The sequence below is a fragment of the Lepus europaeus genome, chromosome 9 (genome assembly GCF_033115175.1).
Source record: "Lepus europaeus isolate LE1 chromosome 9, mLepTim1.pri, whole genome shotgun sequence".
Taxonomy (NCBI): Eukaryota; Metazoa; Chordata; class Mammalia; order Lagomorpha; family Leporidae; genus Lepus; species Lepus europaeus.
The window spans coordinates 72,671,836-72,688,905 of NC_084835.1; positions in this window are offsets into that span (position 1 = coordinate 72,671,836).

A 17,070-nucleotide genomic window follows, 5' to 3' on the forward strand; every position below is an offset into this window, starting at 1 on the left:
AAGTTTATCTATTAATTTCATGTTCCCATGGACGTTTTAAAGTGGCCTCATTGTTAGGGGTTGAGTAGGGTTTGTCTTCTCTAAAGCTTTGCAGCTGTTTAAACTCTGGTGTATTAATGTCGATGGATTAAAGGTGGAGGCTTGGTCGAACTGCGGGGTTTTGGAGGCGGGTCTGGTGGGAAGTGTTCGGGTTGTCCGATCCGGAACTGTAATCTCCAAAACTGTGAGCTGAAATAAACCTGTTTTCCAAGAAACTCCTCACAGGTACTTTAGTTAATAATAAAAAGTAGACTAACGCACATGGATACCTGGCATAGCACTCACTGAACAAGTAGATGCCAATAGGTATTAATAATGGTTGTATTCCTTAGATGTCTATGTCATTTGTCAAATATTTTACATTTTATACACAGGACTCAGAATTATTCCCCTATTTTAAAATTTTCATAAGTTATACTCTGAGGATTCACATTTTCTTAGCTTGGTGATGTTTGTCCACTTTATTTCATTTTATTCTTTTCTTCATGTTAATTCTTTTTTTTTTTTTAACTTTTATTTAATGAATATAAATTTCCAGTATACAGCTTATGGATTACAATGGCTTCCCCTTCCCATAATTTCCCTCCCACCCGCAACCCTCCCCTCCCCCGCTCCTTCTCCCCTTCCACTCACATCAAGATTCATCTTCAATTCTATTCATATACAGAAGATCAATTTAGTATAAATACTTCAACAGTTTGCACCCACATAGAAACACAAAGCGAAACATACTGTTTGAGTACTAATCACAGCACTGAATCAAAATGAACAGTACATTAAGGACAGAGATCCCACATCAGGAGCAAGCGCACAGTGGCTCCTGTTGTTGACCCAACAAATTGACACTCTAGTTTATGGCGCCAGTAATTCTATCTCACCTATAAGGTTTTACCAGTGTTTCCCCTATAATTCCTCAGTTTGTGTACAGTCTGGCCATTTTTGTATTTCTTAGTTATTTTACACCCATGACTCATTTCAAACAGTAACATAAGAAAATTTTTTATGTACATAGCTTTTACATTCACTATTTCCATACATTAAGTTCAATGTAAGAGATACATGTTTAATATTTAGTAGTAATTTGAAAAAATCCAAGGACTCTTAGAAATGTATACTTTTGAGAAAGGCGCTACTTGTTGGCTGTTGGTTTTTTTTTAAAGATTTATTTTATTTATTTGAAAGAGAAAGAGAGAGAGAGAGAGAGAAAGAGAGAGAGAGAGAGAGAGAGGTCTTCCATCCGCTGGTTCACTCCCCAGAAGGCCGCAATGGTTGGAGCTGCGCCGATCTGAAGCCAGGAGCTTCTTCTGGGTCTCCCACGCAGGTGCAGGGGCCCAAACACTTGGGCCATCTTCTACTGCTTTCCCAGGCCATAGCAGAGAGCTGGATTGGAAGAGGAGCAGCCAGGACTAGAACCAGCGCCCATATGGAATGCTGGTGCTTCAGGCTAGGGCTTTAACCCGCTGTGCCACAGCACCGGCCCTGGTGTAACATATAAACTAGTGACTATGGATCTCACATCCCTGTGAAAGATCAAATGCTCATTGAGTGGAGAGGTCCCAAAACTTGTTCCATTTGACACTGGGGGAGAAGCATGCCTCAATAGTCAGATATTTTCTAAAGGATATATACAATTATAGGTTGTATAGCAATCTAAGATGCTGCCAGCTGTCACTGTGATAATATTTCTTTCAAAGAGAAAATGCTGCAAATTGTAACACAATACTTTAAAATATCATGTTGATAGCAAGTCCCATTTTGATTGCAGAGTTGGGAAGTGAGCAAGGTGTGTCTTAGAAGTGATGAAATGGGCGATGTGTTTGATACATGAACCAAAGCTAATCCTCTATAAACACATGTGGATCAGATATTAGCTACTTATGGTAAAGAGGCCTCAAAGCCTTGCCGGTAACATTAGATTCCCCAGGAGCAAGAGTTTTACTCTGAGTTTCTCCTAGCGCACTGTGAGGCACTCCGGGCACGTGGGATAGACACTAAGAAGTACATCCTAGGCCTTTTCCTTAAACCAGAAGGTGTAGACAAATGGCATTTTGTCAGGCTAACACAGAAAAGGAAATAATCAACACTGTGCAGAGAAAACCTACAGAATGGGGGGAAATATTTGCAAATTATTTATCTGACAAGAGGTTAATAATCAGGTTATTATAAGGAACTGAGACAACTCAATAGCAAAACTATAAAAATCCAATTAAAAAATGGGCACTTGGGGAAGGCATTGTGGTAGACACCCACATTCCATATCCGAGAGCTCAGGTTTGATCCCCAGCTCTGCTCCTGACTCCAGCTTCCTGCCACTACAGACCCTGGGAGGCAGTACTGATGGCTCAAGTGATTGGGCTCCTGCCATTCATGTGGGAGACCTGGATTGAGTTCCTGGCTTCTGGCTTCAGCTGGGGTCCTTTGTGGGTATTTAAGAGTGAATCAGGGGATGGATTTTTCCATCTTTCTTTCTCTCTGTCCCATTGCCTCTGAAGGTAAAAAAAAAAAAAAAAAAAAAAAAAAAAAAAGATTTAAACAGACATTTCTCAAAGGGAGACATACAAATAGACAAGGGTGCACAAAAAGATGTTCAACACCACTAATCATCAGGGAAGTGCAAATCAGAACCACAATGGACTAATTAAATTGGCAGTGATAAAAAAGAAAAACAATAACAATTGCTGGTGAGCATGGGGAGAAAATCTTTGCATTTATTGGTGGGAGTAGAAATTAGTGCTGCCATTGTGGACAACAGTATGGAGACTCCTCACAAAATTAAAATAGAACCACCATGTGACCCAGCAGTCCTACCATCCAGGAAATGGAAACCCTAAGTGCTCATCACTGATGGGCGGGTAAGGCAAGTGTGGTGCATACACACGAGGGAGTCCTGCTCAGCCACAGAGAGGCTGGAATCTCACCTGCAACAGCATGGATGGAACTAGAGGCCACCCTGTGAAGGGATGGAAGTCAGACACAGAAAGACAGAGTCTGCATTGTCTCACTCCCCATGGAATCTACAACAGTGGATCTCACAGACGTTCATGGTGGTTAGCAAAAGTTGAGGAGGGTAAGAAGAAGGGAGGGCTAGGGAAAGGCGGATTAATGGATATTAAGTTATAGTTAGAGGAATGCTCTGGTATTCTAGTGCATAATAGGGTGACTCTAGATAATTACAATGGACTGTTTTGAATGTTTTCACAATAAAGAAATGCTAAGTGGGTCTGGCACTGTGGTGTAATGGGTAAAGCTGCCACGGAGGTGCTGACATCTCATATGGGCACTGGTTTGAGTTCCCACTGCTCTACTTCCAATCCAGCTCCATGCTAATGGCCTGGGAAATCAGTGGAGGATGGCCCAAGTGCTTGGGCCCCTGCACCCCATGGGAGACCAGGAGAAGCACCTGGCTTCTCAGACCTGGACACTCAGGCCATTTATGGAGTGAACCAGCAGATGGAAACACACTCTTTTAAATAAATAAATCTTAAAAAAAGAAATGTTTAATGTTTGAGGACATATTTGTCCTAATTGGACATTATATTATACAAATATCAAGCCATCTCATGGTACCCCATAAATATGCACAACTTTTATGTGTCAATTAAAAATTAAAAGCTAGGTAAAATTCATGTATTTTAAATTTTACCTGGAGGTTTTTCATAATAAAATATGTACTTATAAAATATTTGCTCTATACAAAATGCATAATGATTAGTTTGCTATAGATGTTTCTCCAGAAAAAAATGTGATATGATCCTATTTTCTAGAAATTTATGTTTAGATATCTAAACTATCAAACTTTTCAAGATATCCTCTGGTGAATCCTTTCATAAAATAAAGGCTCATATTCTAGAATGAGCAATTACCATTTTCTCTTCAAACAGAGCTAGTTTACAAAATTTATTTGCTCATCTGAAATTTCAATCCAACTCCACTAGCATAACTGGTAGAAAATTCCTAAGAATGTTGGTTCCTAAGTGTTGGCTGCACTGGTCTGTATAGAAACAGCCTCAGGAAGAGTGAGAAAGGACTTGGGGATATAAATACTGGATATGAATGACACCTTGGGTCAAGCATTTTTTATAAGTCATGGATGCTTCAGACAACAGTAAGCAACCATAGTATTGACTTTACATAATGACTTTCATGACTGGTCACAACTTTTCTGTAATACAGACCTTGACATTTTAATAAAGTCTTTTTCACATTATGATTTCATTAAGAGAAGATCTGGCATATGAAACATACTTTTTATTCTAATAATTGCCATCAGTCAGCATTGCATCAATAGAAGTCATGTTAATTATTTCACAAGGAAGTTGATATAGGAGATTGGTTAGTAGCAGATATTGGGAGACCAAAGGGCGAAAAGTGGATGTTGACATAACCCAGAACTTAACAGCTTGAGATAGCAACTGTCATCTATCGGGGAAGAAGTAGTATCAAGATCTTGGGGACGTCCTTAGAAGGCTGAAACTTGGACCTCTGTGGTTAGGGCTTGGGCAGCCAATGGGGTGGACCAGCTGGTGTCCAGACTGCTGAGGGCAGGGATAACTGTGGTGTGGCTGTTGCTGGAACCTCGGGGACGGGGGGGGGGGGGGAGGAGTGAGCATTGCTGCTGCGGGGATGGCACCTCCAGCCAGAAGCCCTCCGAGAGTGACTTCCTCCGAGAGTTAAACAGCACTTGTGCTGCCAGCCACAGTGCAGTGTGCACAGCTAGACCGGCAGTTCAGAGACAAATAATTGACACTGGTGTCACATAGTTAAGCAAAATCCAGTAGAGATTTGTCCTTTAGGGATTAAACTTTTACAGTTTCAATTGTACTGTAGCCTGCCAGTTAGTAACATTGTGATTTGTGGTTTTCTTAAGACACAAACTCAAATCATGCACCATTAGGCTGATTTGTTGAGTGACTTGGCCGCTAAACCCAGCATCCCGATTCCCACGGAGCTTTCTCCATCTCTGCTCTTGTTACACCAGCTGCAATGCTTGTGGCCTCTGTGTTGTTCTACTGAAGGTGGTAGAGAGAGAGGAATGAGGAAGTGATTCTGTCATTGGTCAGTTTTGTAACTAGTGGGTTCATCTCATGTCTCCTAATAGAGGCTCAGAGTGAGCGAGTCACAGGTGTATCTGGTCTATGTGATGGGTTCACATCATCAGGATTTATAAATCTGAGAATCTAACCTTAAAATTAGGATTTTCAGCTTTCTTTCTGGGACTCCTGGTATATCCTGCAACCGTGGGCCTGCATTCCTTCGAAGAAAACAATGTTCTGATCTGAATGGTGGACAGAGAGCCACATGTTGGCCCTCTGTACTTTCACCTTACCTCATGTAGGCCCTTTAAGATAGTCAATGTATTTGTGTCACAATTAGCAGGAAGCTGGAGCCAGGAGCTGGAGCCGAGCAGCGATTTGTGAAGCTGTTTTAGTGAGCATTGCAGAAGGTACAAACATTGCCCCTTCTGTCTGAAATTTTACGTTCTGGGAGCCCAGCAGGTAGGATTCCATTGGTTGCCAGTGACACACACTTTAAATCATCCATGCGAAAGTGAGCTCATGGGTTCACATGACCAAAATGCAGCAAGGTCCAGGGTCGGCTGAGCCTGGGACCTGGACAACTTCATCTCAGACAGCCTGGGGGGGGGGGTCGATGTGTTCTGCTTTTAAAATATATATATTTATTCTTATTTTATTTGAAAGGTGGAGAGAGAGATCTTCCATCTGCTGATTCACTCCCCACACTCTGCTTGCAACAGCAGAGGCTGGGCCATGCGGAAGCGTGGAGCCAGTGCCTCCATCCAGATCTCCCAAATGGGTGGCAGGGACCCAACTACTTGAGCCATCACCCGCTGCCTCCCAGGGTACAAATTAGCAGGACACGGAAGTCGGAAGCAGAGCAGGACTCAAACGAGGTGCTCCAATGTGGCACCTGGGCATCACTAACAGTGCCTTAACTGCTAAGCCCAGCTCTCATTATTCTTAAGCAGATAGCAAGAGTCTCTCCTTGTAAAAGGAGGAAACAAATCAACCAAGTCCCCAAATGGTATCTTGTACTTGTCTCTGCACCTGTCCTGACCTGCCCCTGTGTGACCGGAAGAGGGCGGAAGAGTTCACTCAACGAAGCAGTGCATGGCTACAGAGGCAGGGGTGGAGATCACAGATGTGTCCCCTGTGGGTGTTTAGCAGCAGGACGCATCACGAGGACCTGACACTCACCCTCACGCACACCTGTGTGGCCAGAGTTCTCCACCCCTTCCTGCAGCCCTGCCCTTTGTGCGGCCTGACTCTGCAGCTCCTCCCATCAGAGGGACTGGCTTTGGCCAACAGATGTTGCCCACAGGCAGCACAATGGACAGCTTGCCAGGCCCAGGCTGGGGCCTCCAGAGGCTGCTCTCCTCTCGGAGAGGCCTGTCCTGCTGAGTGAGCACAGCCCAGGACAGCTTGCTGTACGGCAGCCCACGATTGCATGGGCAACCCAGGAGAAGCATGGCCAGCAGACAGAAACCCCCAGTGTGGCCCAGACTGGAACCACTCAGTGACCCAGAGACTCCTGAGCAATGACAAGACTACACGTCTATAGAGAGACAGAGAGAGAGAATCAGTCAGTCTTCCATCTGCTGGTTTACTTCTCAAATGGTTGCAACAACCAGGGCTGGGCCAGGCCGAAGCTAGGAGCCAGATGCTTCATCTGGGTCTCCTACGTGAATGGCAGGGTCCCAAGCACTTGGGCCACCTTTTGCTGCTTTCTCAGGCACATTAGCAGGGAGCTGGATCAGAAATGAAGCAGCCAGGACTTGAAATGGCACCCCTGTGGCATGCTGGCACTGCAGGTGGTGGCTTAACTTACCAAGCCACAATGCCAGCTCCATAGAAAGGAGTTTTTTAAGATCATGTTTACTTCTGTACAGGATCATGTTCATTGCAAAATGACTCAATGGTGAGAACTGAGTCTGATATATCGTAAATCCCACAACTTGATAATAGCAGGGTAGATGCACCTGTGAGGGGGAGTTGCCTTGCGGGGAGAGAAAGGGAGTCGTGGGGATGAGAAGCTGCCCCCAGCTGTGTGCCACCATAACTACCTCCTTCAGTCTCTCCATTGCCTGTCTTCAGACACTGCAAGCTAAGGAATGGCTATGCACTTTGTATTCAGCAGTCTCTAATTTATACAAAAATTAAAACATTTATTTGTTGGAGGGAGAGTGAGCAAGCCAGAGCTCGCATCCTCTGGGTCCCTCCCCCAAATGACTCCCACAATAGCTGGGCCAGACTGAAGTCAGGAGCTGGGAACCAACTCGGGTTTCTCACACAGGTTGCAGAGACCCAGCCTGCAGCCATCACCGCCACCTCTCAGGGTCTCCATTGGCAGGAAGCTGGAGCCAGGAGCCGGGATGTGAACGGAGACACTGTGATGGGGTCGTGGGCATCTCAACCAGCAGGCTACATGACTGCTTCCAAGTCTCTCTCTTTTTATTTGACAGGTAGAGTTATAGACAGAGAGAGACAGAGAAAGGTCTTTCTTCCATTGGTTCACTCCCCAAATGACCACCACAGCTGGTCCTACACCGATCCAAAGCCAGGAGCCAGGTGTTTCCTCCCGGTCTCCCATGCAGGTGCAGGGGCCCAAGCACTTGGGCCATCCTCCACTGCCTTCCCAGGCCAAGCAGAGAGCTGGACTGGAAGAGGGGCAACCGGGACTAGAACTGGCACCCATATGTGATGCTGGCGCTGCAGGCGGAGGATTAACCAAGTGAGCCATGGCACCGGCCCCCCAAGTCTCTCTGTAACAGGCTTCTCCTTGCTCAGGTCTGTAGTTGTTTCTTCAGGGGCTGAGACTTCCACTAGGGAGTAAGAAGGGAGAGGAGCTCACACCGAGCCAGCCAACTTGGTTCATGGGTGGTAGACCTATGAAAGAACCCGTGCATGGAGTCGATTCGTTCTCTTAAGTTCAGATTTCAATACTGCCTATTTTCTGTTCTTTTAGAGGTCATGAAGTCTTGCTCATAAAAAGAAAAAAAAAAAAATCCAGGGGCCGGTGCTGTGGTGTAGAGTTAAGCTGCTGTCCAAAGCACTGGCATCCCATATGGGCGCTGGTTCGAGTCCTGGCAGCTCCACTTCCAATCCTGCTCCCTGCTAATGCCCTGGGAAGGCAGTAGTGGATAGCCCAAGGGTTTGGGCCCCTGCACCCAAGTGGGAGACCCGGAATGAGCTCCTGGCTCCAAGTTTCAGCCTGGCCTGGCCCTGGCCATCGCAGCCATGTGGAGAGTGAACCAGCAAATGAAAGATTTTTCTGTGTCTCCCCCTCTTTCAATTTAAAGAAGTAAATCTTAAAAACCAGAATCCAGCAGAAGTTTAGAGTAACTGTTGACATATTTTTCTGATGTTCACACCAACTTAAATTTTCCAGTCAAGATAAAGACGTGAAAGATACGCTGTCTCTCCCACAGAAAGCATGGAACAGTTTCTCCCTGCAAACTGGAACACCAGCGGTTTTTAAATTACTTCTCTACCTTCCGGTTCCCTTGCCCCCGTCCAGGAACCGGGGTCACGGCTGTGGGGCAGGGAGGTGATTGTTCTGCCTGTCTTGGCTGCCCGCTTCCACATCCAGAGTCCAGTGGGTCTGAGGTCAGCTGCTTGTGGGGTTTGCTCTCCAGCTGCTCGTGAGGTCGGCCGCACTGCTTTCCAGGACAGCTGGAGCAATGCGCTGCTCTGAGAAGGCATCGCCCCGGGGCTCCCACGTCTGGTGGGCGCTGCGGGGCGGGGCAGGCGGACTCCTCGCCTTTGAGGGGCTCTATGCCTGGCGTGGAACCGAGGGGTCACGGACGGGACGGCACGCTGCCGGGGAGCGACGTGGGTGGACTGTTTGTTGCGCGGTGATGTTTATGGGGGATGCAAGAGAGGGCGGTGCCTCTCCAGCCGCCCTGCTGGGCCCTGTGTTTCTTTTGGGTGATCCTGTCTTTCCCTGACGGAGCTGTTGGCGGCTCTCCTGGACACCCTGTGGACAAGGCTTTGACCAGAGAAAGCTGGAATAGGATTAGCCTGGGTGTGAACACGCAGACCCTTATGTGGGTGCTTACTTGGCCAGTGCAGGCTGTAGAGACCTCATTCCTGAGAGGGTACAGAAGGCAGAGAGGACTTGCCCCCGGCGGCACACTCAAAGTCAGAACTGGAACTCACGGAGGCAGAAACCAGACGGTGGACCCCGCGCCCACACCATCTCCCAAGACTCAGGAAGCCCTCTGCACTCCCCCTTCCACATAGCAAAGTTAATTTACAACGTGAAGGAGGCGGCGAGCGGTAGGTGGACTAAACAAAAACCCTGAATCAAATCAAATCGAAACAAGAAGATTCTAACCCAACAAAACCCAAACCGGAGGTTTTTCCCCCTCCACAGACGCAGTTTCTATGCTCTCCACCAGATGGCAGTAGTTCCACGTGGTTTTTTTAATCTATTCGCAGAGCCACAATTCAAAGAAATTACAATTTCTTTGTCTTACAATTCAAAGAAATCTGAATTGTCTTACAATTCAAAGAAATCTGATAACAATTCCTTCATGTCTCAATGTTTTATGCTGAATTACTCAGAAAATCAGTTAAAGCTACACAAGCCCTGTAACCAAAGAAAACAATGATGTGGCAAATACATAGGATGTTAACAGTAGGGGGAACTGAGTGTGGAGTATGTGGAAAGTCTACTACTGCACCATCTTTGTTTTGTAACAAAACTATTCTGAAATAAAAAGTTAAAAAAAGAACAGTGACTTTCCCGAACCCCACCAGAAGGAAGCATTGCCCCAAGGTTCAGGTCTGAGGGCATGCATGGATGCATGCCTCCCCACACCTGTGAGGTAAGTCAAGTTTTCGGTACTTGTGTCACTGGTGTCACTTGCTACTCTTCTCCTTGTAACGATATTTCAAATTATTGGCTTAAAATAATTGATTTTGGGAACTCCAAAGTCCTTAAACATCTTTCTTCCCCAAAATTCACTGAAAAGGAGTAATTATATTCTGATTCACACATCCACAAACCTATGCCCATCTTTCTTAAACAACAATTTTATCGGCATCTCCTATATCTGCTTTTGACAATGACTCCTGAAAACTGTCTGCTTCTCATCATGAAAGCCACATGCCCAAGTGCTCAAAGGTTAGCAGACACCCATCAACTCATGATCCTCTAATTGCAAACACTTTACTAAAAGTAAAATTTAATTTCGTGTTTGATCAGTTTAAGAGAGCACCATCTACTGGCTCAAATTGGTATTGCAGTTCAGTGTGACTTCTGCCTCAAAGCAGCAATAGATAGAACAACTTTTATAATCGTAAAATCAAGGTGTAAGAAACGAAATTGTCAGGGTGGGCATTTGGTGCAGTGGTTAACACACTGCACTCTTGAAGTGCCCGGGTTCCAGTGCAGTCGGCTCCACGTTGGATCCAGCTTCTTGCTAACACACACCCTGGGAATCAGCAGGTGACGGTTTGGATAGCTGGGTTGCTGCCATTCACACGGGAAACCTGAGTCCCCAGCTCCTCCTGGCTGTGCCTTGGCTCAGGCCTGGCTATTGTGGGCCCTTGGACAGTGAGCCAGTGGGTGGAAGATCTGTTACTGCCTTTCAAATAAAAATAACATTTTTCTTAAAAAATAAAGAAAAATTTTTATTACAAAGTAATTTTTAATTACATTGTACTCCATCTTCTGTGAGTCTGGCCATGTTTAAGTTTTTTATCATTAGCCATTGGGATGACTTCTGGGGTCACTATGGCAGTGTACATGTGGGGACTCCTTTACCAAATATCCACTTAGGTTCTTTGATTTGTACCATACCTTTAAGTAAAGGAATTTGGTAAACTCCCAGCCAACCTGTATCTTACTCAAAATTGTGTTTCTGAAATGAGGTTATCTCTTAAACTTTTTGCTCATGTGGTCCCTCCTTACTCGAGGTCACCCTTGGCCTGAAAATATTACATGGAAATTTCCAGAAATGATTCATGTTTTAAGTAACTTTCATTACTAGTTGTTGTTAATCTCTTGTTGTGCCCAATTTATAACTTAAGCTTTATCATAGGCATGTACGTATAGGAAGCAAAACCAGAATATTGAGGGTTTGGTGCTGCAGTTTCAGGGATCCACCGAGGGTCCTCGAACACATCCCCCACGGAAGAAGGAGTCTGTTGTATTTCTTTATTACAGTGGTGTTAGGGGGATTTAATGTATTTTTTGGTAAAATTGATCTATGGTCAATTTTTTAGGAATCAATCTATTTTATAATATGAGCATTATTTATGCTTCAAAAGAGAAATCCATTTCTCAAAAACTGTAGCTGCTGTTAAGAAGATACATGTTGACAGTTATGAAAGGTGTTTTAGGTTTTTTAAAACATTTTGACAGGGACTAGTATTGTGGCCCAGGGGGTTAGATCGATGCTTGGGACACCCACATCGCACATCCGGGTGCCTGGGACCAAATCTCATCCCCACTTCCAACCCAGCTTCCTGCTAATGCACCTGGGAGGCAGAGGCCTGGTGCCTGTCACCCGTGTGGGAGACGGAGAGGGACTTCCCGGCTGCTGGCTTCAGCCTGGCCCAGCCAAGCTCTGACATTTGGTGAGTTTATCAGTGGATGGAAGCTCTCTCTCCCCACCCCGTCATTATGCCTTTCAAATACATAAAGCTTTAACATTTTACTGAGTCCAGGTACTGTTAATGCAGATGCTATTGTCATTCAATCTCCAGTAATACTCGTATCTGTTCCATTCAAATTCTGTGAAGTACAATGAGGTTTCACCTCACCCCGGTGAGAATGGCTCACATACAGAAATCCACCAACAACAGATGCTGGTGAGGATGTGGGGAAAAAGGGACACTAACCCACTGTTGGTGGGAATGCAAACTGGTAAACCCACTATGGAAGTCAGTTTGGAGTTTCCTCAGAAACCTGAATATAACCCTACCAGACAACCCGGCCATCCCACTCCTTGGAATTTACCCAAAGGAAATTAAATTAGCAAATAAAAGAGCTATCTGCACCTCAATGTTTATTGCAGCTCAATTCACAACAGCTAAGACATGGAATCAACCTAACTGCCCATCAACAGAAGACTGGATAAAGAAATTATGGGATATGTACTCTATAGAATACTATAGAGCAGTAAAAAAAAAAAAATGAAATCTGGTCATTTGTAACAAAATGGAGGAATCTGGAAAACATCATGCTGAGTGAAATAAGCCAGTCCCAAAGGGACAAATATCATATGTTCTCCCCGATCAGTGACAACTGACTGAGCACCAAAAAGGAAACCTGTTGAAGTGAAATGGACACTATGAAAAAACAGTGACTTGATCAGCCCTTGTCCTGACTGTTGAGGAACAACTTACTACTTTATTCCTTTTAGTATTTTTTTTTGTTCTACTTAATACCATTGGTCGAACTCTTTAATCAACATACAATTATTCTTAGGTATTTAAATTTAACTGAAAAGTGATCCCTGTTAAATATAAGAGTGGGAATAAGAGAGGGAGAAGATGTACAGTTTGGCACATGCTCAATCAGACTTACCCCTAATGGTAGAGTTAGAAACATGGCAGGGGATTCCAATTCAATCCCATCAAGGTGGCATGTAACAATGCCATCTCACTAGTCCAAGCAATCAATTTCAGTTCACAATTGATCATAATGTTAGGATTAAGTGTCAAAGGGATCACATAAACAAGAACAGTGTCTGCCATTACTAACCGATAGAATAAAAAAGGGAGAGAACGATCCAACATGGGAAGTGGGATACACAGCAGACTCATAGAATGACAGATGTCCTAAACAACACTCTGGCCTGAGAATCAGACCTTAAGGCATTTGGATCTGGCTAAAAAGCCCATAAGAATATTTCAGGCATGGAAAGCCAAGACACTGTGGCAAAAAAAAAAAAAAAAAAAAAAAAAAGTGACAAGTGACCTAAATGAAAGATCTCCGTGAGTGAGACCCCAGTGGAAAGAACGGGCCATCAAAGAAGAAAGTACCTTTCTCTGAAGGGAGGAGAGAACTTCCACTTTGACTACGACCTTGTCTAAATAAGATCAGAGTTGGTGAACTCAGGAGGCTTCCACAGCCTTGGCAGCTCATGACAAGAGCCTTAGGTGATTACTGATGCCATAAACAAGAGTGTCAATTGTTAAACCAACAACAGGAGTCACTGTGCACTTACTCCCCATGTAGGATCTCTGTCCTTAATGTGTTGTACTGTGTGAATTAATGCTATAACTAGTACTCAAACAGTACTCTATACTTTGTGTGTCTGTGTGGGTGCAGACTGTTGAAATCTTTACTTAGTATATACTAAATTGATCTTCTGTATATAAAGATAATTGAAAATGAATCTTGATGTGAATGGGATGGGAGAGGGAGTGGGAGGTGGGATGGTTGCGGGTGGGAGGGAGGTTATAGGGGGAAAGCCACTATAATCCAAAAGTTGTACTTTAGAAATTTATATTTATTAAATAAAAGTAAAAAAAAAAAAGAGCAAAGTCAGAAGTGTCACACTACAAAAAAGAAAAAAAATTCTGAAGTATTATTCTGCAACTTGGAAAAGAGCAAGCAATTAATTTGGGGGAAGAAAAGCCAAGAAAGAGGAAGAGAAAGAAAGAAAGGTTTGGATAATCCGTATTCGCCTTCCTGGCTAGCATTTGAGCTCCTCTGGAATGAAGATCAGAAGTTGTAGAATTAGTTTAGACCAAGGGCTGGCTGAGAAGTAGATGGAACATTTCAAGAGAGAATGGGGAATCCATTGGCCAGATGTCCCAGTGTGACACAAAGCCAGGAGGGAGTCAGTCGGTGCCACCCACAGATGTCAGCCTTGCGCAGACAGCCTGGAGTCCAGTGTGACCCTGGGCTCTCCTGGGGGCCGTGGCAGTCCTGGGCCTCCCAGCCAGGAGGTCTCTTGTGTGGTGGACAAGGATGCGGGAGAGCTCGCATTTAGATGAGACTTAGCCAATGCAGCTGCAAGCTGACCACGGGCGTGAGGCTGGTGTGCGGGCACGGATGAGGGCCTCTCTTTGGAAAATATCATGAGTGTAGCCGGCACTGCGGCTCAATAGGTTAATCCTCTGACTTGCGGCGCTGGCACACCGGGTTCTAGTCCCAGTCGGGGCACCGATTCTGTCCCGGTTGCCCCTCTTCCAGGCCAGCTCTCTGCTGTGGCCAGGGAGTGCAGTGGAGGATGGCCCAAGTCCTTGGGCCCCGCACCCGCATGGGAGACCAGGAGAAGCACCTGGCTCCTGTCATCAGATCAGTGCGGTGCGCTGGCCGCAGCACGCTGGCCGCAGCACGCTGGCAGCGGCGGCCATTGGAGGGTGAACCAGTGGCAAAAAGGAAGACCATTCTGTCTCTCTCTCACTGTCCACTCTGCCTGTCCAAAAAAAAAAATTTTTTTAAAGCATACAAATTTCATATATTCCATACATATGGATTTAGGAACATAGTGATACTTTCCACCCTACCCTCCCTCCCGCCCACACTCCCACCCTTCTTCCTCATCCCTCTCCTATTCCCACTCTTAATTATTATAAATATCTATTTTAAGTATACTTTACTTAGTGTAGGGTTAACCTTGAGTATAAAGAGTTCAAGAAATAGTATGAAGAAAAAAACACTATCCCTCGATAGTAGAGACAAGGGTTATAAACAAGCATCAAATCTCAAAATGTCCATTTCACTCCCATATATTACGTTTTAGGTACTCTATTAGTTACCCCAGATTAGGGAAAACACACGATCTCTCTTTTGGGTACTGGCTTATTCCACCAAGTGTAGTGGTTTCCAGTAGCATCCATTTTGTTGCAAATGAAAGCATTTCATTATTTTTTTTTTTTTTTACAGCTGAGTGTATATATGCCATAATTTCTTATCCAGTTGACGGACATCTGGGTTGATTCCATATCTTAGCTATTGTGAATTGAGCTGCAATGAACATGGGGTTATACATCACTCTTTCATATGCCGATTTCTTTTCATTTAGATAAATTCCCAGGAGTGGGATGCTGGGACATATGGTAGGTCTACATTCAGATTTGAGGTATCTCCATACTGTCTTCCACAGTGACTGCACCAATGTACATCCCCACCAACAGATTAGAGTACCTTTTTCCCCATATCCTCTCCAGCATTTGTGGTTTGTCAACTTCTGTATGAAAGCCATTCCAACTGGCTCATTGAAACCTCATTGTGGTTTTGATTTGCATTTCCCTAATGGCTAGTGATCCTAAGCATTTTTTCCCCAGTGTCTGTTGGCCATTTGAATTTCTACAATTTTGTTTTTAATAAATTTGTGTGTGTATACATACATCAAGTCACATCACCGCCATGGAACATGCTCTGAGAAGTGTGTTGCAAGCAGATTTCTTGGCTACATAAACACTGCAGAGTACTTATACAAACCAAGATGGTGGCAATGTCACTAGTGACAGTCTTCTGGGACAGCTACCACATATATGGTCTGTCATTGACCAAAATGTCATTATGGGGTACAAGACTGTACGTGTATGTGCCCATATGGGATGCTGGCATCATAGGTGGCAGCCGAACCTGCTGTGCCACAGTGCTGGACCCTTAAAGTGCAATGCTTTGAAATACATGTAATACCAGTACAACTGCCAGCCACATCTAATTACATAACACGAGAATGCTAGGTTACTTAGCAGGCCTCTCCACTGTTACATCCTATGTTGTGTGTTTTATACATAGATCTTGTTACATGCATAAATTCTGTCTAATACAATAATTGCAGTCTGATTTATAGTTTTCATTACCTTTAAACCCTTTTTTCATTTTTTTATAAAAAAATATGAACACCCTTGGTTAAAGAGTGGTTTTTGACCCAATTTGAATCTTAATTGGAGTATTTAACCAGTTTGATTTTGACAACTCATTTGTACTTTTGCCAATTTTTAAAAAAGATTTATTTTGAAAGAGTTAGAGAGAAGGAGAGGCAGATCTTCCACTGGCTGGCACTCCTGAGATGGCTTCAGGAGCCAGTGCTGGGCCAGGCCAAAGCCAGGAGCTTCATCTGGGTCTTCCACGTGAGTCACAGGGGCCAGAATACTTGGACCATCTTCCTCTCTTTTCTCAGGCCATTAGCAGGGAGCTGTCTTGGGAGTGGAACAACTGGGACAAGCACCGGTGCCCATACAGGATGCCACATCACAGGCAGAGGCTTTATCCACTGTGTCAATGCAGGCCCCACTCTTGTCAATATTTTATGCTAATCTAGTACTTGGTGCTATTTTTCTTTTGTTATGTTTTCTTGTTCCTTCTTCTACAATCCACAAAAACTGGAACGTGTATATTCTGTTTTTGTCTGTGCCATTTATATCAATATCAAATTGACTTATGAACCAGGACACAATGCAACAACTATGACCTTTCCCCATGCCATATGTACACCACACATGATTTGCTTCTCTCCCTTTCCAACCAACAACTTAGAAATTTGCTTCTTATACTGTCAGTATGAATGTTGTGTGCAAGTTTACTACTATTTCTTCTACAATTGAACATAAGGGAAAGAATCTGACAAAATTGGAAAACAATCAAGTACAGTATTAATATTTAGAAAGAATTTACTCATGCCATCCAGTGAAGATGTCCTTCTATTTTACTTACACAGGTTGAGACATGCATGTATCTAATATTGTATGGTAATATTTGTTTGCACAGTACGTTGAATATTTGGCACACCCTTTCACAGTTCCAGACTACATAAACTGTGTGGTAGGTGTTTGACAGAGCAGCTAAGACACTCACATCCTGTATCTGAGTGCCCATTTCCAATCCCAGCTACACTGCTTCCTATCCAATTTCCTGCCATTGTTCATCCTCAAAGGCAGCAGGTTATGGCTCAAGTATTTGGGTCCCTGCCACCCATGTGGGACCCAAATGGAATTCCTGGCTCCTGACTTTGGGCATTTGGGGTGTGGACTAGTGGATGGAAGATCTCTATCTCTGTGCCCTTCAAATAAAATGAAAATAAAGAAGACTCCTATA